The sequence below is a fragment of the Suricata suricatta genome, chromosome 2, assembly GCF_006229205.1.
Source record: "Suricata suricatta isolate VVHF042 chromosome 2, meerkat_22Aug2017_6uvM2_HiC, whole genome shotgun sequence".
Classification (NCBI taxonomy): Eukaryota; Metazoa; Chordata; class Mammalia; order Carnivora; family Herpestidae; genus Suricata; species Suricata suricatta.
Window position 1 is genome coordinate 15,042,705 of NC_043701.1, and position 26,955 is coordinate 15,069,659.

The 26,955-nt window shown below is 38.8% G+C and overlaps 1 long non-coding RNA gene across 1 annotated transcript in view; it reads left to right on the plus strand.

The window, feature by feature from the left end:
- The first annotated feature begins 2,359 nt into the window (after window positions 1-2,359).
- Window positions 2,360-26,955, plus strand: part of LOC115271813 — a 78,096-nt gene continuing 53,500 nt past the window's right edge. The window contains exon 1 of the long non-coding RNA XR_003900102.1: window positions 2,360-2,412. This is a non-coding gene — a long non-coding RNA (uncharacterized LOC115271813). The remainder of the gene's footprint in view (window positions 2,413-26,955) is intronic.

A 26,955-nucleotide genomic window follows, 5' to 3' on the forward strand; every position in this document is an offset into this window, starting at 1 on the left:
ATCCCAAGTGGGCTCTGTGCTGTCAGCTGTGGGGCTCCATCTCCTGAAAGGACGGTTAACTTCTATCTCTCTAAGAGAGTGAATCCACCTTCCTTTTTATTTCTCTTTTCAAATTGTTTAGACTGTTCTTGTATGTTTACTATTCCATATACATTTTTTGCCACAAGAAAACAAAGTATCTTTATTACCTTCTACAATATATTTAGAGTTTTGCTTCCCAGAAGAAATTTAATAGGAATACAAATACATCTTTTATGCAATCACATATATTCTAGTCCAGGCGTACAATGTAAACTTTAAGCAATCAGGGGAAAACCACCTCACTATCCATACGTACTTTATAATCAAGTTATCAAGTTCTATAAAAATTTAATTGTGATTTTTTAAAAAAAGGAAATTATGTATTTTGAGTAGGAAATACATGGGTCTAATGCAAAATTCAAAATTTGTAATGTGTACACATTGGAAAGCAGTCAAAGCGGATAGCACCTAGATGCTAATGGCTGGTAAAAAATTGCTTTACGATCCTTATATTCTTAGCCTGTCATCACCATTAATTCTGTCTTTGGCTTGTACCCCTATTTTTCTCTTATTTTTATTATAGTTAATGGTATATATAACTGTATCTCTTTCCCCAAAGGAAGTGTGAACTTCCCAGGGATGTTATTTTCACTTTTCTCTGCAAGAATACAATCCAAGGTTTTGGTATACCATTAAGGAGAGAGAAATTTTTGATTATGAAATATAAGAGGTAAACTGTATTAAGGCTGGGATCCAGGAGGAGTAGACACTGAAAACTGAAAATAATCATCATTTAACATATAAACAAGGGCGTCTGGGTGGTTGGTTCACTAGGTTAAGCATCCGAATTTGGCTCAGCTCATGATCTCGTGGTCTTTGAGTTTGAGCCCTGCATCGGGATCTGTGTCAACAGCTCAGAGCCTGGAGCCTGCTTTGGATTCTGTGTCTCCTTCTTGCTCTCTCTCTCCTTCCCTCACCCACATTCTCTCTTCCCTCTCTCTCTCAAAAGCAAATAAATATTTTAAAAAATAATAAAATAAAATATATAAACAAGCATCTGCCTCCTGGGAGTGACTTGATATACATTGAGGCAAACCATCCTTGAGTTCCAGGGAAACCTAATTTTCTTTTAGTTGTGCAAGTGCAAGGTAAAGAGCTTTTTGGAATGCAGCTGTCCTCTAGGAGCTAAAGTGCTTTTCATAATTCTATGACATTTGTCTTCATACTAGAAAGAATTGCGTATCTGAATACCACGTTTCCTTTAGATTCTCATTTAGAAATATTTGCCTCCTAGATTCGAATTGTCTTATGTAAAAACTTGTGCATATCTATAGTTATACCATGTATACTATTAGTTACCACAGGAAATCCAAAAGACCCTAAAGACTGCTGAAATAATATGCAAACCTGGTCATCCCTTCAAGCTGGAGGAAAATTGATCAGGGAACTATGTTGATCTTGGGGCTGTTTGATACAGACTGGACTGTTGCTAGCACGGTTTTATTCAAGATGGAATTCTGGACTCAAATAACACTACTGACATCGGGTTACTGTATTCTTATATTCCTAGCATACTGAAAATACATGAAATATTTCTTGATTAGATTAAATAAAATATGTTTGGAGGGATGAAAAAGCAAGACCACATCTGTGGCTGAGGATGGGGATGTAATATGATTTCTAGTCTGCTACAAAGAAGTCTATCCAGGAAGAAGAAATATAAATATTTGAAATAGGAGTGTACATGAAAAGAAGCTGAATCCTACTCTGAACTGCAAATAATTTAATGTTTTTAATGTTTTATTTATTTTTGATACAGACAGAGACAGAGCATGAGAGGGGGAGGGACAGAGAGAGAAGGAGACACAGAACTGGAAGCAGGCTCCAGGCTCTGAGCTACCTGTCAGCACAGAGCCCGAGGCGGGGCTCGAACCCACGAACGTGAGATCTGACCTGAGCCAAAGTCGGAGGCTTAACCAACTGAGCCACCCAGGCGCCCCTGAACTGCAAATAATTTAATGTCTACACTCCAGGCATTGGCTACTAGAACTGGATTGTTGCGTTGTACCAGTTCTCAGCTGGCAAAAACTGACTGCCAAGTTTTTGAGAATCTTGTTGGTAGTTAGACTGTTTAGTACCTTAAAACTGGCCCTGGTGGGAGTATTTACACTATGGAAGTTTATCAGATAGAAGCAAACACCGAAATGGGCTTTTTCTTTTTTTTGCAGGTAGAACCAAACATCAAAATGGATTCTCTCCCTCTGGAGAGTCAGTTGTTAAACATCTGTTGGCCCATTACTGATTCCAGGAAAAAGAGATGAACTCAAAGTACCGTGGTCACGCATCCCTCATTTGCCTGGGACAGTCTCACAGTACTGCAATTTTCCTGATGTAAGTATCAATAGCTCTTCTTTCACTACTGAAAGTTTGCACAGTAAATAGTTGGTCATTCTAGCTCAAGGGAACTCCTCTTATGGAGTGGTAAGTTGACCCACAGTCTGGGTTCTATCTAGGCTTAGAGTCTCTTAGTATAAAACCCCAATTGGGACCTGGACGTATAGAGTTTGAGAAACACCAAATACAAGTACCCTCGTGTTTAACATCTTTAATTCATTCCCGTAAACACTGTTGGAAATTAAAAATGCATTTTCAAAAAAATATTTTTCATTAAAATTTTTAAATTTTATTTTTTTATTTAAAATTTTTTTTATGTCTTTTATTTATTTTTGAGGGACAGAGAGAGACAGCGCGAGCAGGGGAGGGTCAGAGAGAGAGGGAGACACAGAATCTGAAGCAAGCTCCAGGTTCTGAGCTAGCTGTCAGCACAGAGCCTGATGCGGGGCTCGAACCCACAACCGTGAGATCATGACCTGAGCTGAAGCCGGCCGCTCAACTGACTGAGCCACCCAGGCGCCCCAAAATTTTTAAATTTTAAATCATATTAATTTATTTATATTTTAGAAAGAGAGAAAAGGAGGGCATGTGTGAGTAGGGAATAAGGGCAAGGAGAGAGAAAGAGGATTCCAAGACAGCTCCATAATCAGCACAGAGTAAGACTTAGGGCTTGACCCCTTGATCCTGGCATAATGACCTGAGGTGAAATCAAGAGTTCGATTGTCAACCAACTGAGCCAGGCGCCCCTATTTTTCTTTTCTCTTTTTTTTCTTTTATAGATTATTGCCAAGTTGGTTTCCATATAACGCCTAATCCTCATCCCCACAAGAGCCCTCCACCATGCCCACAATCCCCCTCCCCTCTCCCCCTCCCCCTTCAGCCCTCAGTTTGTTCTCAGAATTCTAGAGTCTCTTATGGTTTGCATCCCTCCCTCTCCCTAACTATTTTTTTCCCCTTCCCCTCCTCCATGGTCCTCTGTCAAGTTTCTCCTGTTACACTTTGAGTGAAAACATATAGTATCTGTTCTTCTCATAAATAAGTCAGACTTATTTCACTTAGCATGACACCCTCGAGTTCCATCCATGTTGCTAAGAATGGCCAGGTTTTATTCTTTCTCATTCTCATATAGTATTCCATTGTATATATAAACCACGTCTTCTTGATCCATTCATCAGTTCATGGACATTTAAGTTCTTTCCATGATTTGGCTATTGTTGAAAGTGCTACTATGAACATTGGGGTACGTGTACTCCTATGCATCAGCACTTCTGTATCCCTTGGGTAGATCCCCAGCAGTGCTATTGCTGGGCCCAGGGGAGTTCTATTGGTAGGTTTTTGAGGAACCTCCACATTGTTTTCCAGAGCAGCTACACCAGTTTACATTTCCACCAACAGTGTAAGAGGGTGCCCATTTCTCCACATCCTTGCCAGCATCTATAGTTTCGTGATTTGTTCATTTTAGCCACTCTGACTGGCGTGAGGTGGTATCTCAGTGTGGTTTTGATTTGTATTTCCCTGACGATGAGTGACACTGAGCGTTGTTTAATGTGTCTGTTGGTCATCTGGATATTTTCTTTGGAGAAGTGTCTATTCATGTCTTCTGCCCATTTCTTCACTGGATTATTTTTCATGTGTGGAGTTTGGTGAGTTTTTTATAGATTTAAATACTAGCCCTTTATGCGATATTTCATTTGAAACTATCTTTTCCTATTCCGTAGGTTGCCTGTTAGTTTTCTTGATTGTTTCCTTTGCAGTGCATAAGTTTTGTATCTTGATAAGGTCCCAATAGTTCATTTTTGCTCTTGATCCCCTTGCCTTTGGTGATGTTTGGAGTAGGAAATAGCTGCAGTTGAGGTCAAGGAGGCTGTTTTCTGCATTCTCCTGGAGGGTTTTGATGGTTTTCTGTCTCAGATTAAGGTCCTTCATCCATTTTGAGTTTATTTTTGTGTATGGTGTAAGAAAATGGTCTAGTTTCATTCTTCTGTATATTCCTGTCCAATTCTCCTAGGACCACCTGTTAAAGAGGCTGTGTTTTTTCCATCGGATACTCTTTCCTGCTTTGTCAAAGATTAATTGCCTGTACATTTGTGGGTCCAGTTCTGGGTTCTCTATTCTATTTTATTGGTCTCTGTGTCTGTTTTTGTGCCAATACCATACTGTCTTGATGACAGCTTTGTAGTAGAGGGTAAAGTCTGGGATTGTGATGCCTCCCATTTCGGTTTCGTCTTCAATATTACTCAGCCTATTTAGGGTCTTTTATGGTTCCATATGAATTTTAGGATAGTTTGTTCTAGCTTTGAGAAGAAGGCCGTGTAATTTTGATTGGGATTGCATTGAATGTGTAGATTGCTTTGGGTAATAATGACATTTTAACAATGTTTATTCTTCTCATCCATGAACATGGAATGATTTTCGATTTCTTTGTGTCTTCTTCAGTTGCTTTCATAAGTTTTCTATAGTTTTCATCATACAGGTCTTTTATGTCTTTGGTTAGGTTTATTCCTAGTATTTTATGGTTCTTGGTGGAATTGGGAATGGTATCAGTTTTTGATTTCTCTTTCTGTTGCTTCATTATTGGTGTATAAAAATGCAACTGATTTCTGTACGTTGATTGTACCCTGCAACTTTGCTGAATTCATCGATCAGTTCTAGTAGGCTTCTGGTGGAATCTGTCAGGTTTTCCATGTAGAGTATCATGTCATCTGAAAAAAGTGAAAGTTTGAATTCATCTTTGCCAGTTCTGATGCCTTTTATTTCCTTTTGTTGTCTGATTGCTGATGCTAGGACTTCCAGCACTATGTTAAACAACAGTGGTGAGAGTGGACATTCCCTGTTGTGTTCCTGATCTCAGGGGGAAAGCTCTCAGTTTTTCCCTATTGAGGATGATATTAGCTGAGGGGTTTTCATAAATGACTTTTATGATGTTTAAGTAAGTTCCTTCTATCCTGTTTCCCAAGGGTTTTTTATTAAGGAAGGGTGCTATATTTTATCAAATGCTTTTTCTGCATCTATCAACAGGATCGTATGGTTTTTATCTTTTCTTTTGTTTACATGATATGTCACATTGAGGGATTTGTGAATATTGAACCAGCCCTATAACCCAAGAATGAATCCCACTTGATCATGGTGGATAATTCTTTCATATACTGTTGAATTCGAATAGCTAATATCTTGTTGAGTACTTTTGCATCTGTATTCATTAAGGATATCGGCCTGTTGTTCTCTTTTTTTGTTGGGTCTTTCTCTGATTTGGTATCCAAACTGATGCTGGCTTTGTAGAATGAGTCCCAAAGTTTTCCTTCTATTTCTATTTTTTTGGAATAGCTTAAGAAGGATGGGTATTAACTCTGCTTTAAATGTCTGGTAGAATTCCCCTGGGAAGCCATCTGACCCCAGGCTCTTATTCGTTGGGAGATTTTTGATAACTGATTCGATTTTTTATTATTGGTTATGGGTCTGTTCAGATTTTCTATCTCTTCCCATTTGAATTTTGGTAGTACCTGTGTGTTTATGAATTTGTCCATTTCTTCTAGGTTGTCCAGATTTCTGGCATATTATTTTTCATAGTATTCCCTGATGATTGCTTGTATTTCTGAGGGATTGGTTGTAATAGATCCATTTTAATTCCAGATTTTGTCTATTTGGGTGAGCTCTCTTTTCTTTTTAAGAAGCCTGGCGAGAGGTTTATCAATTTTGTTTATTTTCCAGAAACCAACTCTTGGTTTCATGGATCTGTTCAACTTTTTTTTTTCTTTATTCTATATTGTTTATTCTACCCTGATCTTTATTATTTCTCTTCTGCTGGGTTTGGGCTGCTCTTGCTGCTTTGCTTCTAGTTTCTTTAGGTGAGCTATTAGATTTTGTATTTGCATTTTTCCCAGTTTCTTGAAATAGGCGTAGCTTTCAATATACATTCCTCTTAGGACTGCCTTACTGCATCCCAGAGTTTGGATTGTTGTATTTAATTTTCATTTTTTCCATATATTTTTAAAATTTCTTCTCTAATTGTACTTCAGTAGGGTGGTCTTTAACCTCCACATTTTTGGAGGTTTTCCAGATTTTTTCCTGTGCTTGATTTCAAGTTTCATAGCATTGTGATCTGAAAGTGTGCATCTTATGATCTCGATTCTTTTACATTTATTGAGGGCTGCTTTATGACCAGTATATGGTCTATCTTGGAGAATATACCATGTGCACTCGAGAAGAAAGTGAATTCCATAGCCTAAGGATGTAGAGTTCTAAATATATCTGTCAAATCCATCTGTTCCAGTGTGTCATTCAGGTCCATTGTTTCCTTTGTGATTTTCTTTCTAGTTGAGCTATCCATTGCTGTAGGTGGAGTATTAAAGTTCCCTGCAATTAGCACATTCTTATCATTAAGATTGTTTCTGTTTGTGATTAATTCTTTTATGTATTTGGGTGTTCCCAAATTTAGCATATAGGTATTTATAATTGTTAGCTCTTCCTGATGGAGAGACCCTGTAATTATTATATAATGTCCTTCTTCATCTTTTGTTACTGCCTTTACTTTAAAGTCCAGTTTGTCCGATATACGTATGTCTACCCCAGCTTTCTTCTGACTTCCAGTCGCATGATAGATATTTCTCCACCCCCCTACTTTCATTCCTGAAGGTGTCCTCAGGTCTAAAATATGTCTCTTGTAGACAGCAAATGGATGGATTTTGTTTTCTTATTCATTCTGCTACCCTAGGTCTTTTGACTGAAGCATTTAGTCCATTTAAATTCAGTGTTATAACTGAAAAATATGGGTTTAGAATCATTGTGTTTTCTGTAGCATTCGTGCTTGTACTGTTGTCTTTGGTACCTTGTGTTCCTTGCAACATTTCCCTCAAAGAGTTCCTCTTAGGATTTCTTGTAAGGCTGGTTTAGTGGTGATGAATTTGTTCCATTTTTGTTTATTTGGGAAAACCTTTATCTCTCCTTCTACTCTGAATGACAGGCTTGTGTCTATGGCCATACCACCCTGAACACACCCAATCTCATCTGAATGACAGGCTTGCTGAATAAAGGCTTTTTGGCTGCATGTTTTTTCTGTTCATCACATTGAAGATTTCCTGCCATTCCTTTCTGGCCTGCCAAGTTTCAGTAAATAGGTCTATAACTACGCTGATAGGTTTCCTTTTGTATGTTAGGACCCTTTTATCGCTAGGTGCTTTCAGAATTCTCTCTTTTTCCTTATATTTTGTTAGTTTCACTGATATGTCAGGTAGAAGATCAATTTAAGCTATATCTGAGGGTAATTCTCTGTGCCTTTTTAATTTCAATGTTTGTTTTCTTCCCCAGATTGGGGAAGTTCTCAGTTATAATTTGTTCAAGTATCCCTTCAGCACCTTTCTGTCTCTCTTCTTCTCCAGGAATTCCGATGACACGAATATTGTTCTATTTTATTGTATCACTCAGTTCTCGAATTCTCATTTTGTGCTCCTGGATCAATTTATCTCTCTCTCTCTCTTTTTTTTTTTTTTTGGTTTCCTCTTTTTCTATCATTGTGTCTTCTAATTCACCTATGCTTCCTCTCTACCTCTTCAGTCCGTGCAGTGGCAGCCTCCATTTTTTAATGCACCTCATTTAAAACATTTTTTAATTCATCACAACTATTTTTAAGGTCCACCTGTTGTGCCCAAGTTTGTAATATCGCCCCCCAAAAAGACCAGAGACTACCAGGGAGACCGAGTCACACCTGCAAAAACAAAGGGCTTTATTACGGGCTTAAGCTCGGGCTCACAGACTCCATTGACCCGCTGGCCACATGGAGAGAGAGCCCCGAAAAAGGCAGGGTAGGCCTTTTATGAGTTTGGAAAGGGGAGTTACAGGAAATGATGACACAGGTACAGCACTCCAATCCCTACCCTGCCATCAATACTGGCAGTTGTGGGAGCCAATCACAACATTCGGAGTATTGACCAATCAATGGGCCCAGGACCCCCACGTAGGGCGTGACTAGGCCCGCCCCTTGAAAGGTCAAAGGTATCAGCCGGCCTCTCCTGATTGGGCGCCGCAGGAGTTGTCCCTCCTTAATGTGCGCCCTTTCATATGCAGAAGCTGGCGCCTTCCCCTTTAAGTATAGGGGAAGGCTGAATCGGACCTGCGTCCTTACACATCGTCTTTGTAGCAATAGCTTCTCTGATGTCTTCCATGCCTTTTTCAAGCCTAGTGATTAATTTTATGACAATTATTGTAAATTCTTGCTCAGTTATGTTCGTTATATCTGTTTTTGAGGAATTCTGTAGCTGTGACTTTTTTCTGAAATTTCTTTAGAGGAAAGTTCTTCTATTTCATAATTTTGGCTAGCTTTCTGTCTCTTGTAAGTTTTAAAGGCTTTTTATGTGCTCTGCACCTGCAAGTACTGCTATATTCAAAGAGGCTCATTGACTATCCTGGGCCCGTCATTTGGTGATGTACTTTTAATGGCGTCCCTTGATCTCTCTTGTTGTGCCGTTGGTTATTTTATTTCCCTACTTGTAGTGATATTTGGGACTCTCCACCATGTGTACTTTGGCTTGTTTCTTGAGGTAGCTCTGAAAAGGAAAACAGACAGACAAACACATAAAGAACAAAAGCACACAAACACAGACAAATCAAACGAATAAGCAAGCCAAAAGGCGAAAAGAAAGGGAGTGGAGGGGCTTGACAAAGGACAGTCTAAAAGCATAAAGCCAGCAATCCCAGTTACAAATAATGAGCAGGGTGGAGGCAGTGCTGATGGAAGAGCATATACAAAGAGAGAAGTAACGGGTGGGGCGGATGCAAAATTGAACATTGACCAGGCAGAGAAACTAAAAGGCTTAATTCAGAGAGAGAAAGAGGAGAATATTGTAGGAGGCGAGGAGAAAACAATGAAGATAATGTTACCCAAAGAAACTATATAGTCTGGTTATTCCATAGAGAGAGAGAGAGAGAGAGAAAGGAGGGTGTAGAATATGCATCAAGCGAATGGATTAAATGTGACTGTTTAAGTAAACCAATGACCAGAGTGCCCAGTCCAGCAGAGGGGAGAGATAAGAACGAGATAAGGGAAAATATATCTGAATAGCAAGAATTGATCTAAAGTTCATCAAGGCAATGCATCAATGTTGGTCTTGCCCTGGGCTCTGGGGAAAAAAAATCAGCTCTCCAGTGTGGATGGGTGTGGTTGGTGTAGGCAGGTCTTGCCTACACTGCAGGTCCAGGCTCCTGAGGCCCCACCTTGGTGGTTGTGGTGAGGAAAATTGCGGCACCCCAGTTCCTTCTTGAACCAAGTGTTGCAACTCACTCTTTTGGATCCGATCTCCCTGTACTGTGGGTGTAGCCAAGGTGAGCTGAGTTGTATTTCCCAAGCCCTGCCTCATTTCCAGACCTTAGTCTGCACACTTTAATGATACTGCCTGAAATGTACTTCTGCAGGCCTGGCGGCTTCCTAGCTGGGGATGGAGTAATGGGAGTTGGGGAGCAGTTTCTCCTGACGCTGCCTGGGGTCAGGGTGCCTAGCACATGGAAAGTGCCACAGCTAGAGAAAGTATCTCTCTCCAAACTCCCTGCAGTTACAGATGGGATGATAGGATCCCTCTCTGTCCCGGGCCGAGGTTTTTCTCTTCTCCAGAGACAGTTCTATGAGTGGTTTCAGTCTCTCTCTTCCCCTCACCTCTGTGGCTCTCTGTGGAGGGGGCTCTCTCCCCTCCGCGCCTCGGGTCCCCACCTATTTTTATCTTCCCCAGTTCACAATCACGCACCTATGTGGCTGTCTTCTTAGTGGACTCTGTCTCTTTTCCTCCCAGACTCTTGCGGTTCAGTGTCTTATGGCTTCAGTCTTTCTTTGAGAGACGTGGATGGGCGAAAAGTACTGAGCTCCCAACTTCTCCACTATCTTGTCTCCTCCCTCAGTGAGCAGAAAAGCCCCTATTTCATTAATTTTAGTGGAAAAAATTATGATGTTTTAAACCCCAGCCCAAGATCCTATATAATTTTTGCAGAAACGTATAACAACTAAATAATACAGACAAATTTGCATAAGTAACAGCAATTTGAAAAAAAAAGAATATAATTTGCATGTAAAGGATAATATAATGAAGGTCTAGTATACCTGCCAAAAGATGAATTAAAAACCTAGTGTTACGTTGAGTCGGAGGAAGCAGGGGAAACTAAGGATTTTCAGCCAGATTTTCAATATCAGAATGAGATTCACTTGATAACAATTTTCATTCTTGAGACTGCAGCTAGAAGCAGCTTCTTTTGTGTTCACAATCAATTTCCCAGAATGTATGACTGATTCAGAATTTTTCTTTATCTTCTCATAATTTGTAAAATTTTTATACACATTATGGTGAGCTCTCCCTTAAAAATATTCAAAGTATTCTATTCTTTCTCCCTTTTTATTCTGTTTAACACACCCACCTTTTTCAATGGTTAGGTTTCTCATTATTTTGTTTGTCTTTCTGTACCATTTCATTTCCACCCATATTTGAACCCTTTGAAGGCTTATACTCATTTTATATTTGAGATGCTCTTAAAAATAAAGTTTTAAGACCAAAAAATCCCTCTTAGGATGAAATGAAGGCTACACAGGAAAGCACTTCAAAACAAACTGAAGAATCCCTCTCACTTAAAGCACGTGAAAATCATACAGAATACAAGTCAAACACAACATACAATTCATATCTGTTCCACATGATACTATTTAACTAGAAATTGTTATGTTAAGTGAATTGGCGAGTAGGTCTTTGTGTGAAATGATGATGTCAAAATACTGGTGCTTATAGATGTTTATTTAATGTGTTTGTGTGAAAATATGTCATACTAGAAAAACAAGTTGTTAGAAAAGTGGCATTATGGCTACCGTGGTGAAAATTTGTATATTGAATGGTCACTATGGATTAAGATGATAAATACAAAAAATTTAGCCTGATGTGTTGAAATTCCATTCCAAAATCTTTAAGCATTTAGGAAAGTCTTGTTAAATGTTCCAGCCGAGTCTTAGCTATCACTACTAGGAATGGAAGAAAATGTGCATGTCCACACTTGAAATCCAGTAACAAGAGAGAAGGAGACTACTTAGAACACAATGGAACTAGACATCCTAAAATCTTGTAAAGAGAAGACAAAAAGGGTCATATATAAAGGACTAAGAGTAAGATGAGATTGAACTTCTCAACAACCACATGGGAAGCTGGAAGACAATGAAAAAAAGCCTTTAGACTTATAACAAGCCTAAATTTTTTCTAGATTATTCACTTGAATTTTAAAAAGATAACATCAATTCATAGCTTTATGATTATATATATTCCTAACCCCTCACAAGCCTGAAAAGTAATCTCATGCCACAATCTCTCTTTTTAATGTTACAGTCATAGTAAAATGTTGACTGTTACAGACTTTATGACTGAATGGCCTACAAAGTTGTGAGGTCTTCATTGAGTAGCCATGCCCCCTCCCATAGCTGCCTTTCAAGGAGAATTCGTTCTCCTTTCCAGAACTTCAATGTCATTTATTGTGTATTATGATGAATTATCTCCTCATTAGATTGTGAGGGTCACAAGCTCAGTTTAATCATCTTACCACACCCACTAGTCACCATAGGACCTTGAACATGGTAGGTGCTCAATAGTTATTGAATGCCCTGACACCTGGAATAATTTTTTATCTTTGTAAATCTATTTAAAAACCTTTACATTATTTTAGACTTCCTCCCCAATACCACTTCTACCCCATCAAAAAAAGAGAAAGAGTTCTCACAAAACCAGAATTTCCTACAGTTTGTTGCATAAGAAAAAAATTCTTGTTGAAATCATGATGTCCAATCATACTTTATCCCCTGATGATAGTTTCCATTTTTCAAGTAAGTATCAATCATTAAAAGAAATAACTATTTATTACACTCAATTCATTATTCATTGCTCATAAATATTTAAATTGAATCACTCCAAATGAGATTCGGTAATAAAATATGCAACTTGAAGTGTTGCTTTCTATTGGAATAGTTGATTTTGGTACTTTTTGGGTTCCAAGTGAACCTTTTTCTAAATTGTATAATGAATGACTCCACTTCGACCCTCACACTGGTGAGCATAGATTCTTTGGAAATAGAAAGGTATATCCATTTAGCTTCTCTTGACCACATGACCAGAAGGTGCTTTCTGCCATTTTTTAAAAAATAAAAACATATATTATAAGAGTATGAGTGCATTAGTGGGAATATAAATCAGTTGAAATGTGTAGTAAAATTCTTAAATGCATTTATACATTTGATCCCAAAATCTAATCTTAAGACTTTATTTTATAGAAAATTATGCATAATTCAAATAATTATATATGGACAGTTTTTAAAAATCATAGCAGTAGCAGGGCGCCTCGGTGGCTCAGTTGGTTAAGTGTCTCCTGTCAGCTCAGGTCATGATCTTACAGTTCATGAGGTTGAGCCCCATATCAGGTCCTGTGTTGACAGCTCAGAGCCTGAATCTTGCTTCAGATTCTGAGCCTCACTTTCTCTCTGCCCACCCCTTCCCACCTCCCGCTCATGCTCTGTCTCTCTCAAAAATGATAAACATTAAAAAAATAATTAAAGATAAGAATAAAAAATTAAAAAAGCAGTAGCTATGATAGCCAAAAAAGTAGAAATAACTTTAAGATTGCTTAAATAAATTGTATTTTAATCCTATAATGAAATGTTGTGTAGCCTTTAAAGAGTCTCTTGTCAATAAGTACAAAACTTAAGTTTCAAAAGACAGAAAGAAAAGGAGGAAAAAGGAAAGATGGAAGGAAGGAAAGACCTGGAAGCCTATACACCAGAGGACTATATTTCTGTGGTCTTTTCCTGGGTGAGAGTACACGTGATTTCTATTCTCTCCTAGGTATTTTTCTGCTTTTCCAAAGTGTTAGACAATAATAGTTTTTTTTTAAGTTTATTTTTTATTTATTGAGAGACAGAGAGGGAGAAAGAGAGAGTGAGAGCAAGCATGTGTGCAAGCAGGAGAAGGGCACAGAGAGAGGGAGTCAGATCTGAAGTAGGTTCTGTGCTTGACCGCAAAGAGCCCAGAGCCCAACATGGGTCTTGAACTTACAAACCATAAGATTATGACCTGGGCCAAAGTTGGTTGCATAACCGACTGAGCCACCCAAGCACCCCCACTTAAAAAAAAAAAATCGGGCCACAGGGATGCCTGGCTGGCTCAGTTGGAAGAGCATGTAACTCCTGATCTCAGGGTCATGAGTTTAGGCCCCAGATGGGGTATAGAGATTACTTAAATAAATACAATTTGTAAAATTCAAGCAACATATTTTCATTTAAAAAATTCAAAATAATCAAGAGCATACCCTAACATAAACTGGTAGGGAATGTTGATAGTAGGGGAATCCATACATATGTGAAAGTAGGGGGTGTATGGGAAATCTCTGAACCTTCCACTAAATATTGCTGTAAACCTAAGCGTGCTCTAAACATGAAAGTTTATTAATTTGAATAAACATAGGTGTGGCTGGGGGGCTCAGTTAATGATCTCATGGTTGATGGGATCAAGACCTGATATGGGTTCTGTGCTGACAGCATGGAGCTTTCTTGGGATTCTCTCTCTCCTCCCCTGCTCACATGCATGTGTGCTCTCTCTTCTCTCTCTAAATAAATAGATAAAAATCCGGTAAAAACAAACAAACAAACAAACAAACAAATAAATAAATAAATAAATATGTAAGTAAAAAAAATAGGATCTAAAAAGGGATGAAGCCAAAGCATTAGTAGTGGTGTTGGGTAAACAAATAGATTTGGTGATCTCTCAATTTCATTAACCATCTCTATCCTGCTTCTCTCTTCTTATTCTAAATTATACCTTCTTTGAAACATTGGAACCATGCATAATTACAAGTTTATATTTTATATAGCTCTTTAAATAATTTATGAAACAGCTTTCTACTTAAGAGAAGTAAAATTGTCTTAAATTTAAGAAAAAGTAATTTATTTTTTAAATTTAAAACAAAAAAGTAGTTTATTGTCAAGTTGGTTTCCATATAACACCCAGTGCTCTTCCCCACAAGTGCCCTCCTCCATGTCCATCACACCCCTTCCTTTGCCCCCCTCCCCCTTCAGCCCTCAGTTTGTTTTCAGTATTCAAAAGTCTCTCATGATTTGCCTTCCTCCCTCTCTGTAACTATTTTTTCCCCCTTCCCCTCCTCCATGGTCCTCTATTAAGTTTTTCCTGTTCACTTATGAGTGAAAACATATAGTATCTGTCCCTCTCTGCCTGACTTATTTCACTTAGCATGACACCCTCTAGTTCCATCCACATTGCTACAAATGGCCAGGTTTCATTCTTTCTTGTTGCTATGTAGTACTCCATTGTATATATAAACCACATCTTCTTGATCCACTCATCAGTTGATGGATATTTAGGCTCTTTCCATGATTTGGCTATTGCTGAAAGTGCTACTATGAACATTGGGGTACATGTGCTCTATGCATCAGCACTTATGTATCACTTGGGTAAATTCCTAGCAGTGCTATTGCTGGGCCATAGGGGAGTTCTAGTGATAGATTTTTGAGGAACTCCCACACTGTTTTCTAGAGTGGCTGTACCAGTTTACACCGTCACCAACAGTGTAAGAGGGTGCCCGGTTCTCCACATTCTTGTCAGCATCTATAGTCCCCTGATTTGTTCATTTTAGTGACTCTGACTAGTGTGAGGTGGGATCTCTCAGTGTGGTTTTGATTTGTATTTCCCTGATGATGAGAGACGCTGAGCATCGTTTGTTGTGTCTGTTAGCCATCTGGATGTTTTCTTTGGAGAAGGGTCTATTCATGTCTTCTGCCCATTTCTTCAGTGCATTATTTATTTTTCAGGTGTGGAGTTTGGTGAGTTGCTTGTAGATTTTGGATACTAGCCTTTTATCCGATATTTCATTTGCAACTATCTTTTCCCATTCCATAGGTTGCCTGTTAGTTTTCTTGATTGTTTCCTTTGCAGTGCAGAAGTGTTTTATCTTGATGAGGTCCCGGTAGTTCATTTTTGCTCTTGATTCCCTTGACTTTGGGGATGCGTCAGGTAGGAAATTGCTGCGGTTGAGGTCAAGGAGGTTGTTTCCTGCATTCTCCTCGAAGATTTTGATGGTTTCCTGTTGCTGTTCAGTTCTCCCAGCACCACCTGTTAAAGAGGCTGTGTTTTTTCCATTGGATATTCTTTCCTGCTTTGTCAAAGATTAATTGGCCGAGCATTTGTGGGTCCAGTTCTGGGTTCTCTATTCTATTACATTCGTCTATGTGACTGTTTTTGTGCCAATACCATACTGTCTTGATGATGACAGCTTTGAAGTAGAGGCTAAAGTCTGGGATTGTGAGGCCTCCCGTTTTAGTTTTCTTCTTCAATATTACTTTGGCTATTCAGAGTCTTTTGTGGTTCCATACGAATTTTAGAATAGTTTGCTCTAGCTTTGATAAGAAGGGTGGTGCAATTTTGATTGGGAGTGCATTGAATGTGTAGATTGCTCTGGGTAATAATGACATTTTAACAATGTTTATTCTTCTTATCAATGAGCATACATGTTTTTCCATTTCTTTGTGTCTTCAATTTCTTTCATGAGTTTTCTATAGTTTTCATGGTACAGGTCTTTTACATCTTTGGTTAGGTTTATTCCTAGGTATTTTATGGTTCTTGGTGGAATTGGGAATGGGATCAGTTTCTTGATTTCTCTTTCTGTTGCTTCATTATTGGTGTATAAAAATGCAACTGATTTATGTACATTGATTCATACCCTGAAACTTTGCTGAATTCATGGATCAGTTCTAGTAGGCTTCTGGTGGGGTCTGCCAGGTTTTCCATATAGAGTAACATGTCATCTGGGAAAGGTGAACGTTTTACTTCATCTTTGTTAATTCTGATGCCTGTTATTTCCTTTTGTTGTCTGATTGCTGATGCTAGGACTTCCAGCACTATGTTAAACAATGGTGGTGAGAGTGAACATCCCTGTCATGTTCTTGATCTCAAGGGGAAAGCTCTCAGGTTTTCCACATTGAGGATGATATTAGCTGTGGGCTTTTCATAAATGGCTTTTATGATGTTTAAGTAAGTTCCTTCTATTCCGACTTTCCCGAGGTTTTTATTAAGAAAGGGTGCTATATTTTGTCAAATGTTGTTTCTGCATCTATTGACAGGATTATATGGTTTTTATCTTTTCTTTTGTTAATGCGATGTATCATATTGATGGATTTGTGAATATTGAACCAGCCCTATAACCCAGGAATGAATCCCACTTGATCATGGTGGATAACTCTTTTCATATGCTGTTGAATTCAATTAGCTAGTATCTTGTTGAGTATTTTTGCATCTGTATTCATTAAGGATATTGGCCTGTTTTTCTCTGTTTTTGTTGGGTCTTTCACTGGTTTGGGAATCAAACGGATGCTGGCTTTGTAGAAAGAGTTTGGAAGTTTTCCTTCTCTTTCTATTTTTTGGAATAGCTTGAGAAGAATGGGTATTAACTCTGCTTTACATGTCTGGTAGAATTCCCCTGGGAAGCCATCTGACCCCAGGCTCTTATTCGTTGGGAGATTTTTGATAACTGATTCGGTTTCTTCACTGGTTATGGGTCTGTTCATATTTTCTATCTCTTCCCGTTTGAATTTTGGTAGTGCATGTGTGTTTAGGAATTTGTCCATTTCTTTTAGGTTGTCCAGTTTGCTGCATATAATTTTCATCATAATACCTGATGATTGCTTGTATTTCTGAGGAATTGATTGTAATAGATCCACTTTCATTCATGATTTTCTCTATTTGGTACTCTCTCTTTTCCTTTTTAAGAAATCTGACTAGAGGTTTATCAATTTTGTTTATTTTTTCAAAAAACCAACTCTTGGTTTCATTGATTCGTTCAACTGTTTGTTTGTTTGTATGTATGTTTTTGGATTCTATATTGTTTACTTCTGCTCTGATCTTTATTATTTTTCTTCTGCTGCTGGGTTTGGGGTGCTCTTGCCGTTCCCTTTCTAGTTCCTTTAGGTGTGCTGTTAGATTTTGTATTTGTCCATTTCTAGTTTCTTGAAATAGGCCTGGATTGCAATATACTTTCCTCTTAGGACTGCCTTTGCTGCATCCCAAAGCGTTTGGATTGTTGTATTTTCATTTCCATTTGTTTCTATATATTTTTTAAATTTCTTCCTTAATTGGCTGATTGGCCCAATTGCTCCTTAGTAGGGTGGTCTTTATCCTACACGTTTTTGGAGGTTTTCCAGACATTTTCCTGTGTTTGATTTCATGTTTCATAGCATTGTGATCTGAAAGTGTGCATGGTGTGATCTCAATATTTTTATACTTATTGAGGGCTGCTTTATGACCCAGTTATGGTCTTTTTTGGAGAATGTACCATGGGCACTCGAGAAGAAAGTGAATTTCATAGCCTCAGGATGTACAGTGCTAAATATATCTGTCAGATCCATTTGTTCCAATGTGTCATTCTAGTCCATTGTTTCCTTTGTGATTTTCTTTCTAGTTGATCTATCCATTGCTGTAAGTGGAGTATTAAAATCCGCTGCAATTGGCACATTCTTATCAATAAGATTGTTTCTGTTTGTGATTAGTTCTTTTATGTATTTGGGTGCTTCCAAATTCGGTGCATAGATGTTTATAATTGTTAGCTCTTCCTGATGGAGAGACCCTGTAATTATTATATAATGTCCTTCTTCATCTTTTGTTACTGCCTTTACTTTAAAGTTCAGTTTATCTGATATAAGTATGGCTACCCCAGCTTTCTTCTGACTTCCAGTCGCATGATAGATATTTCTCCATCCCCTTAATTTCAATCTGAAGGTGTCCTCGGGTCTAAAATTATTCTCTTTTAGATAGCAATAGATGGATTTTGTTCTTATCCATTCTGCTACCGTATGTCATTTTATTTTTGAAAAATATGGGTTTAGATTCATTGTGTTCTCTGTAGCATTCATACTTGTAATGGTGTCTCTGGTACCGTGTGTTCTTTACAACATTTCCCTCTTAGGATTTCTAGAATCCCTCTTAGGATTTCTGTAGGGCTGGTTTGGTGGTGATGAATTCTGTCAATTTTTTTTATTTGGGAAAACTTTTATTTCTCCTTCTATTCTGAATGACAGGCTAGCAAGATAAAGGATTCTTGGCTGCATATTTTTTCTGGTCATCACATTGAAGATTTCCTGCCATTCCTTACTGGCCTGTGACGTTTCCGTATATATGTCTGTAACCACGTTGATAGGTCTCCCTTTGTAGGTTAGGGCCCTTTTATCCCTAGGCGCTATCAGAATTCTCTTTTTATTTTTATATTTTGTGAGTTTCACTATGATATGTTGTGCCAAAGTTCGATTCAAGTTACATCTGAGGGAGTTCTCTGTGCCTCTTGGATTTCAATGTCTATTTCCTTCTTCAGATTGTGGATCATCTCACCTATAATTTAATCAAGCACCCCTTCAGGACCTTTTTCTCTTTCTTCTTCTTCAGGAATTCCTATAATACAGATATTGTTCCGTTTGATTGTATCACTCAGCTCTCGAATTTTCGTTTTGTGCTCCTGTATCAATTTTCTCTCTTTTTTTTGGCTTCCTCTTTTTCTATCATTGTGTCTTCTAATTCACCTATTCTCCTCTCTGCCTCTTCATTTTCTGCAGTGGCTGCCTCCATTTTATTATGCACCTCATTTGTAGCATTTTTTTTACCTCATCACAGCTATTTTTAAGGTTTCTTGTCTTTGTATCAGTAGCTTCTCTGATGTCTTACATGCTTTTTTCAAGCCCAGAGAATAATTTTATGACAATTATTGTAAATTCTTGCTCAGTTATATTGTTTATATCTGTTTTGAACAGTTCTGTAGCTGTGACTGCTTCCTGGAATTTCTTTAGAGGAGATTTCTTCCATTTCATCATTGTGGCTAGCTTTCTGGCCCTTGCTAGTGTTAGAAGCTTGTTATGCACTCTGTGCCTTGAGTATTTCTATATTAAAGGAGGCTCAATGACTGTCCAGGAACTGTCCGTTCAGGAAGTGTTCTGTTAATGGTGTCTCTTGGTTTCTTTTATTGTGCCTTTGGTTATTTTATTTCCCTTCTCAGTGATATTTGGGACTCTCCACCATGTGTACTTTGGCTTGTTTCTTAAGGTAGCCCTGAAAAGGAAAGCAGACAGGCAAACACACAGGGAACAAAAGTACACAAACACAGAGACAAATCAAAGAAACAAGCAAACCAAAAGGAGAAAGAAAAAGAAAAATAAAAGGGGGGGGGGTACCAAAACAACAAAGGATAATGGACAGTCTAAAAGCATAAAACCAGAAATCCCAGTTACAAACAAAGAGTAGGGTGGAGGCAGTTCTTTTGGAAGAACTTCTACAAAGAGAGAAGTGACAGGGGTCTGGAGAAAGTGAAATTGAACGTTGACCAGGCAGAGAGACTATAAGGCTTTGTTCAGTGAGAAAAAGAGGAGAATATGGTAGGACGTGAGGAGAAAAAAGGTGAAGATAATGTTACTCGAAGAAGCTATATAGTCTGATTATTCCAGAGAGAGAGAGAGAAAGGAAAGTATCACCAAGAGAATGGATTAAGTATGACTATTTAGGTTAACTAATGTCCTGTGTGCCCAGTTCATCGGAGGGGAGAGAGAAGAAGGATGTAAGGAAAATATATCTGAATAGCAAGAATTGATCTAATCCCGGCAACATCAATGTTGGTCTTTCCCTGGCTCCCGGGCGGGGTGGGGGGGGGGGCGGAAGGAGAAAAAGAAAAAAGAAAAAAAAAAAGGCAGCTCTCCAGCATGGATGGGCGTGGTTTGGGGTAGGTAGGTCTCACCTCCACTCCAGTCCTGAGGGCTGCTCCCTGAGGCCCCGCCTTGGTGGTTGTGGGGAGAATGGCGGTGCCCCAATCCTTTCTCAAACCAAGCATTGCAACTCACTCTTTTGGGTCCAATCTCCCTGTGTTGCAGATGCACCCAGTTGTATTTTCGAAGCCCTGCCTCATTTCCAAATCCTAGTCCATGGACTTTAATGATACTGTCCGAGAAGAGATGTACTCTTGCAGGCCAGGCAGTGCCGCCAGGGATCAGGGCACCAAGCCCAAGGAAAATGCACCAGCTAAAAGGGGATGGATTTCTTTCCCTGTGCCCCGGGGTTATAGATGGGATGATAGGATCCCTCTCTGTCCTGGGCCGAGGTTTTTCTCTTCTCTAGAGACAGCTCTATTAACATTTTCAGCCTCTCTTTCTCTTCCCCTCGTCTCTTCGCAGCTCTGCGTGGATGGGGGCTCCTTCCCCTTTGAGACTCTGGGTCCTGGTCTGTTTTTATCTTCCCCAGTTTGCACTCACTCACACGCAATGCTCTCTTCTTTGCAGATTCTGTGCCTTTTCCTCCCTCTCTTGCAGACCAGAGTATTATGGCTTCACTCCTTCTTAGTTTGATAGATGCGGGTGGGTGAACATTACAGAGCTCCCTACCTCTCCTCCATTTTGCCCCCTGAGAAAAAGTGATTTAAAGTAGAATTGTGTTGTGATTTAAAAACTAAACCACCTTCTGGGAAGTATCTAGCATATCTTGGAAAATGTTTCAAGCAATTTTCTGATACACTTTGATTAGGCTGTTTAAGCCTGGATTCCTTAGAGAAATAATTGATCTCAGATTTGGAACAGGAAATGTATAAAATGATCTTAGAACATCTTGTCCTAACCATAAAGCAAAAAAACTGTGAAAGACTACTGTGGTCACATCAAAATGATAAAAAAACCAACTTGAAAAGGCTCCCATTGATCAAACAATAATTTGAACATTAAAAAGAATGATAACCACAATAAATTATTGTCATGGGTAAAAATTCAAGCATTCATAAGTAGTCAACATTAAACCACATTGATCCTCTTTGGAAGATGACAGAGAACCAACTCATTTGCCCACTAACAAAAGTTACCCCACCTCTCCATAAGAACTACCTCAGGGAAATTATGTAGGAAAATTCTTCCATCTAGAGGAATTCTAGATTATAAATATAGAAGAATTAATGAAATTACAATATCACCACACATCCCTTAATGAAATAGCAGATCTAGCTAATGATTATCAATGGCTGCAAAAATCATTAGAAGAAAAGTTGGTGGGAAACTTTATAATGAAGAGGTCAAACCAATAGCACCAGTAACCAAAGATCAATTTTGACATCACAAAAAGAGAGAGCATTAAGTACATTACATACCTCCTGATGTAATAGAGAGTGTATATTACTACCAATAAACTGTTAAAAAAATTTTAATGTTTGTTTTTAAGAGAGAGACAGAGTGTGAGCAGGGGAGGGGCAGAGAGAGAAGGAGACACAGAATCCAATGGAGGCTCCAGGCTCTGAGCTGTGAGCACAGAACCCAACACAGGACTCAAACTCATGAACCATGAGATCATGACCTGGCCAAGGTTGGACACTTAACCGACTGAGCTACCAAGGCGCCTCCAAACTATTTTTGGGAAAAAAATTCCGACATGAGTATGATCAAGCCCCTATATCTAGCTACCATTTTATAGGAAATTCAGAGAATTAAAGAACATTGTGGGGTGAAGGGGGAAAGGAGATGCAATTGGCAAAATTTAGAAAGTGAGAAATTCTACACAAATAGAAATAATCTGGGCTCTTCAACGCCAGCAACCAAGGGAGATTATAGCTTGAAAAAGACCTCAGAAATTTACCAATTTATCAACCACATGCAATGGAAAGACCTTGTTCATATCCTATAGAAAAAGCAACTGTAAAAACTAAAAATTTATGAGATGATAGAGGAAGTTTGAACATTGGTGGTTATTATATTATTCAATGATATTATGAAAATATTGTAAATATTTCTTAGTGATGATGATGAGAGAGAGAGTGAGAGAAGTTATCTTAGAAATACAAATTCAAGTTTCTGTAAAAGTAGAAAACTTCCTTCTATTCTCTTAGGCTGAAAAATAAACTGACAACAGACAGATAAACAGGACAAAAGGCACATGAACATATTTGATGTTAAAAGTTTTGGACTCTTGATTGAAGGGACTTCATAGAGAGAAGAGAAAGCTTTAGAAGAAATTAAGGCATTCATACATTCTGGCCAAATTAGATTAAAAGAGACAATGAGGTGCACCTGGGTGGCTCGTCGATTAAGCCTCTGACTTCACTCAAGTCATGATCTCATGGTTTGTGTGTTCGAGCCCAGCATCAGGCTCTGTGCTGACAGCTTAGAGCCTGGAGTCTGCTTCAGATTCTGTCTCTCCCTCTCTCTGCTCCTCCCATGCTCATGTCTGTCTCTAAATAATAAATAAATGCTTTAAAAAATGTTTTTAAAGAGAAGTGACAAAGGAAAGAGTCTTGGAGCTTCAAGAGGTAGGAAATTATAGGAAGGCAAGTATATGGGGTAATTAGTGCTAAATAAGTGCTACTTAGCAAGGTTGTGTAGACTCTTTTTTGGTGCCCTCTCCTTCTATAAGATTGTTATTCTCTTCCTGATAAGGGAAGAGAAAAGAGGAGAATTTATGGTGTTTTCAGGAAGATGGGGGGGTGGGGTGGCAGAAAGCTCAGTTGTGTCTACTTTTACTCCATTGCCTCCAGCTCAAAATAATCATTATACCAAAAGTGGCATATTGTGGGTGGCCTATCCTGATATCTTACATATCCGTAGGTGAAATCTGGAATTCCCTTTATTTTTTGTTAAATGTTTATTTCTTTATTTTGAGAAGAGGGAGAGAGAGCATGCATGAGGGAGGGACAGAGAGAGAGAGAGAGAGAGAGAGAGAGAGAGAGAGAATCCTGAGCAGGCTCCATGCTATCAGTGCAGAGCCTGACACAGGCTTAACCCCAAGTACCATGAATTCATGACTTGAGCCAAAATCGCATCAGTATTTAACTGACTGAGCCACTCAGGTGCCCCTGGAATTTACTTTAAAATAATCCAGTTTGGGGTGCCTGGGTGGCTCAGTTGGTTAAGCATCAGCTTCAGCTCAGGTCATAATTTCATGGTTTGTGGGTTCGAGCCCTGCGTCGGGCTCTGCACTGACAGCTAGCTCAGAGCCTGGAGCCTGCTTCGGATTCTGTGTCTCCCTCTCTCTCTGACCCTCCCCTGCTTATGCTGTCTCTCTCTGTCTCTGTCTCTCAAAAAATTTTTTAAAAAAATAATCCAGTTTGAGAGATTAAATAAATAAATAAATAAATAAATAATTCAGTTTGGGAAGAGGAGTATACAGAAGTATATATAAATGTGGTTGGTTATGTGTTGATACCCTTTGGATCAAGGTGGTGGGTACCAGGTTATTATACAAATTCTCGTGGATTTTTTTTTTAATTAAAAATGTTTTTGTTTATTTTTGCCAGAGAGAGAGAGAGAGAGAGAGAGAATCAGGGAGGGTCAGAGAGACAGAGACATAGAATTCAAAGCAGGTGCCAGGCTCTGAACTATCAGCACAGAGCCTGATGTGGAGCTCAAACCCATGAACTACGAGATCATGACCTGAGCCAAAGCTGGATGGTGAACCAACTGAGCCACCCAGGCACCCCTATAAAGTCTCTTATTTTGTATATGTTTAAACCTCAATAAAATGTTTTAGAGAGCCTTTTCTAAATATTTAGATTTTCCCATACAGTTTTATGAAGAATAACTTGTATATGAGAAGTATAATAACTTGTGCCCAGACATTTTCCTTCCACATGGTCTGAAAATGTTATCTCTACATATTCTTGTTCGAAAAGGTGTCTGTGAAAGAAATCTGTGAACTGACTTTCTTCAAATTCCCTTGAGCAAGATTGAAGGTAACTTTGGCCATGTTGCCCTGACAATTATTTGAACAACCCTGAGAGATAGGTAAAGAATTAGCATGCCCATTTTTTAGATAAAGAAACTGAGATTCAGAAAAGTAGACTTTCCCAGGGAGAAAGAATTCTACATTGGAAGATTAATTGGAAGAATGCCTAGTAGAACCCAGGTAATGTAATACTTAGGTAAGTGGTGTTCCTTCTATACCAGCTGCTTCTCCCTACCCTCCCTTCTGTATGAGGCAGAGGAAGGTGTCAATGATGTCAGTGCCCAGAAACCAAGGTCTCTGCACTGTCCTGTGTTAGACTGTCTCCTTCTTACCTTGATGCTGTTCACTTGACTTGAGATACGCACGGTGAAAGAACAATCTTCCTCTTACTCATTGAGGGGCATTCTGGTGTATGATTGTTGTGTTAACACATGCCATAATATCACATGACTAGAGCTTTAGTGTGGGCAAGATCACTTCATGCAGGAGAGACTATTCTAAGGCCACTCAGTGGTATTCGCTTAGGGGAAAATAAATCTTTCAGACAGGACGTAAAATGAATATTAAACTGTGACATTTCCTTGTCTGCCAGACCTCTGATCTTTCTTGTACTCTATGTTTATTCCCTTTGTGCAAGACATTTAGGAAATTTCAATCTGTTTCAACTCTGTCTGAGACTAACCAGATAGAGGTTAGCTTTTGTCTACTCTTGCTCCAGAAGGTTAACATGGAAGCAGGGTAATCCTGTCAGGACTAAGGTAGTTGTAAGTAAAGTCATATGTAAGTTATAACCCAGGAGCACCTGTGCGGCTCAGTCAGTTGGGTTGGGTTTTTTTTTTTAATGTTTTTTGAGAGAGAGCAAGTGGGGGAGGGGCAGAGAGAGGTAGACCCAGAATCCAAAGCAGGCTCCAGGCACTGAAATATCAGCAGACAGCCCCAGTGCTGGGCTTGAACTCACCAACCCTGAGGTCATGACCTGAGCCAAAGTCAGATGCTTAACTGACTGAGCCACCCTGGTGCCCTATAATCAGTCAGTTGAGTTCTGACTCTTGATTTTAGCTTGGGTCATGATCCCAGAGTTGTAGGATCAAGCCCTATGTCAGGCTCCACACTGTGCGTGGAGTGTGCCTAAGATTCTCTCTCTCCCTCTCTGTCCCTCTGCCCCTCTTCCCTGTTTGTGCTCTTTCTCTAAAAAAAAAAAAAGTTATAACTCAAGTGGAAATCAACACAATATTCAATTTGGCAGCACCAAATTTATTAACTAGCATTAAGGAGAATGGGATGGCATTTGGATTGTGAATAGGTTTTCTCCATGAACTGTATTCTAACTTGTAAAGACTAACATATGTGGTTACTATAGAAACAATAATAAAAGAACCTTCAGCCCATCAATGAATATTTATTTTTTATTGAAGTATAATTGACACATGGTATCTTATTAGTTTCAGGTGTGCATCATAGTGATTCAATAGTTTTATACATTTTGAAACGATTCCCACAAGAAGCCTAGTTACCACATGGCACCATGCAAAATTATTATGGTATTTCTGACTCTATTTCCTAAGTAACAAATGTTTATTGTTGCCAGTATCAGGTAGGTCAGCACTCTGAAACTAGATCTCTAGAAGCTGAAGGGAAACAGAATAGAAGCACAGTAATAGCCTAGCTCGATTTACAAAAGAAAAGACCAAGAAAGAGTGAGCCTCAGCAAGAAATTAAAAATCACTTCTCCACAATCAAAGCAACCACATTCTCTTCCAAATTTTAGCACAGCAATTCCAACAAGAGCCTGTTAGATAGTGGCGCGTTTGAAGCTGAAGCAATGGGAGAATTAAAACAACTTGGAAGACCTTCAAACTGAGTTAATCAGTGGTTGAAAAGATTAAGCAATTGAGATGAGGAGAGAGAGGAGAGAGGGTGGCATAAGAGCCCTAAATCCTCATTTATCACTGCTGAAGTCAATAAGTAATGTCTAAAATGGATCAACGACAAAACAACGGTATAATGGAAATACTAATAGCCACCCTGTATTAAGTATTCATGTGCCAGGCATAGTCCTAAGTCCTTGACACATAATAATTCATTTAGTCTCAATAAGGATACAAGCTAGAAATTATTATATCTCCTTAAGCATGTTATTTAAAATCAACAAAGGTAGTAAGAGAAAGAGCTAACAGTTAAAATGTGGTTGCCTCTGAAAATGAAACTAAGAAGTAGAAAAGGGTGGGGTAAGGTTCAATTGTTTCTCATTAAAACTTTTTTGACTAAGGGTTGATGGCGGGTCAGGGGAGAGGAGAAAATGGGTGATGGGCATTGAGGAGGGCACTTGCTGGGATGAGCACTGGGTGTTGCATCTAAACAATGAATCACAGGAATCTACTCCCCAAAACCAAGAGCACACTGTGTACACTGTATGCTAGCTGACTTGACAATGATTTATAATAAAGGAAAAACAAAAAACAAAAAACAAAAGCTATGCTATATTGGGGGCACCTGGCTGGCTCAGTTGGCGAGGATGTGACTCTTGATCTCAGGGTTGTGAATTCAAGCCCCACATGGATTGTAAGGCTTACTTAAAACACACACACACACACACACACACACACACACACACCGTTTCTGAACTATGTAATTTTAAAAAATTATCCCAGTAATACATTTTCTTGAAAAATTGTGAACATTTCAGAAAAGGCTGAAGGCTAAAATCTGCTGTGAATACCCATCACCAGCTGCAGTAACTATTTTAGCAGTTTGATGTGTATTTTTCTAAATATTTTCATCTGTGTTTCCATATTTACATATGAACTCA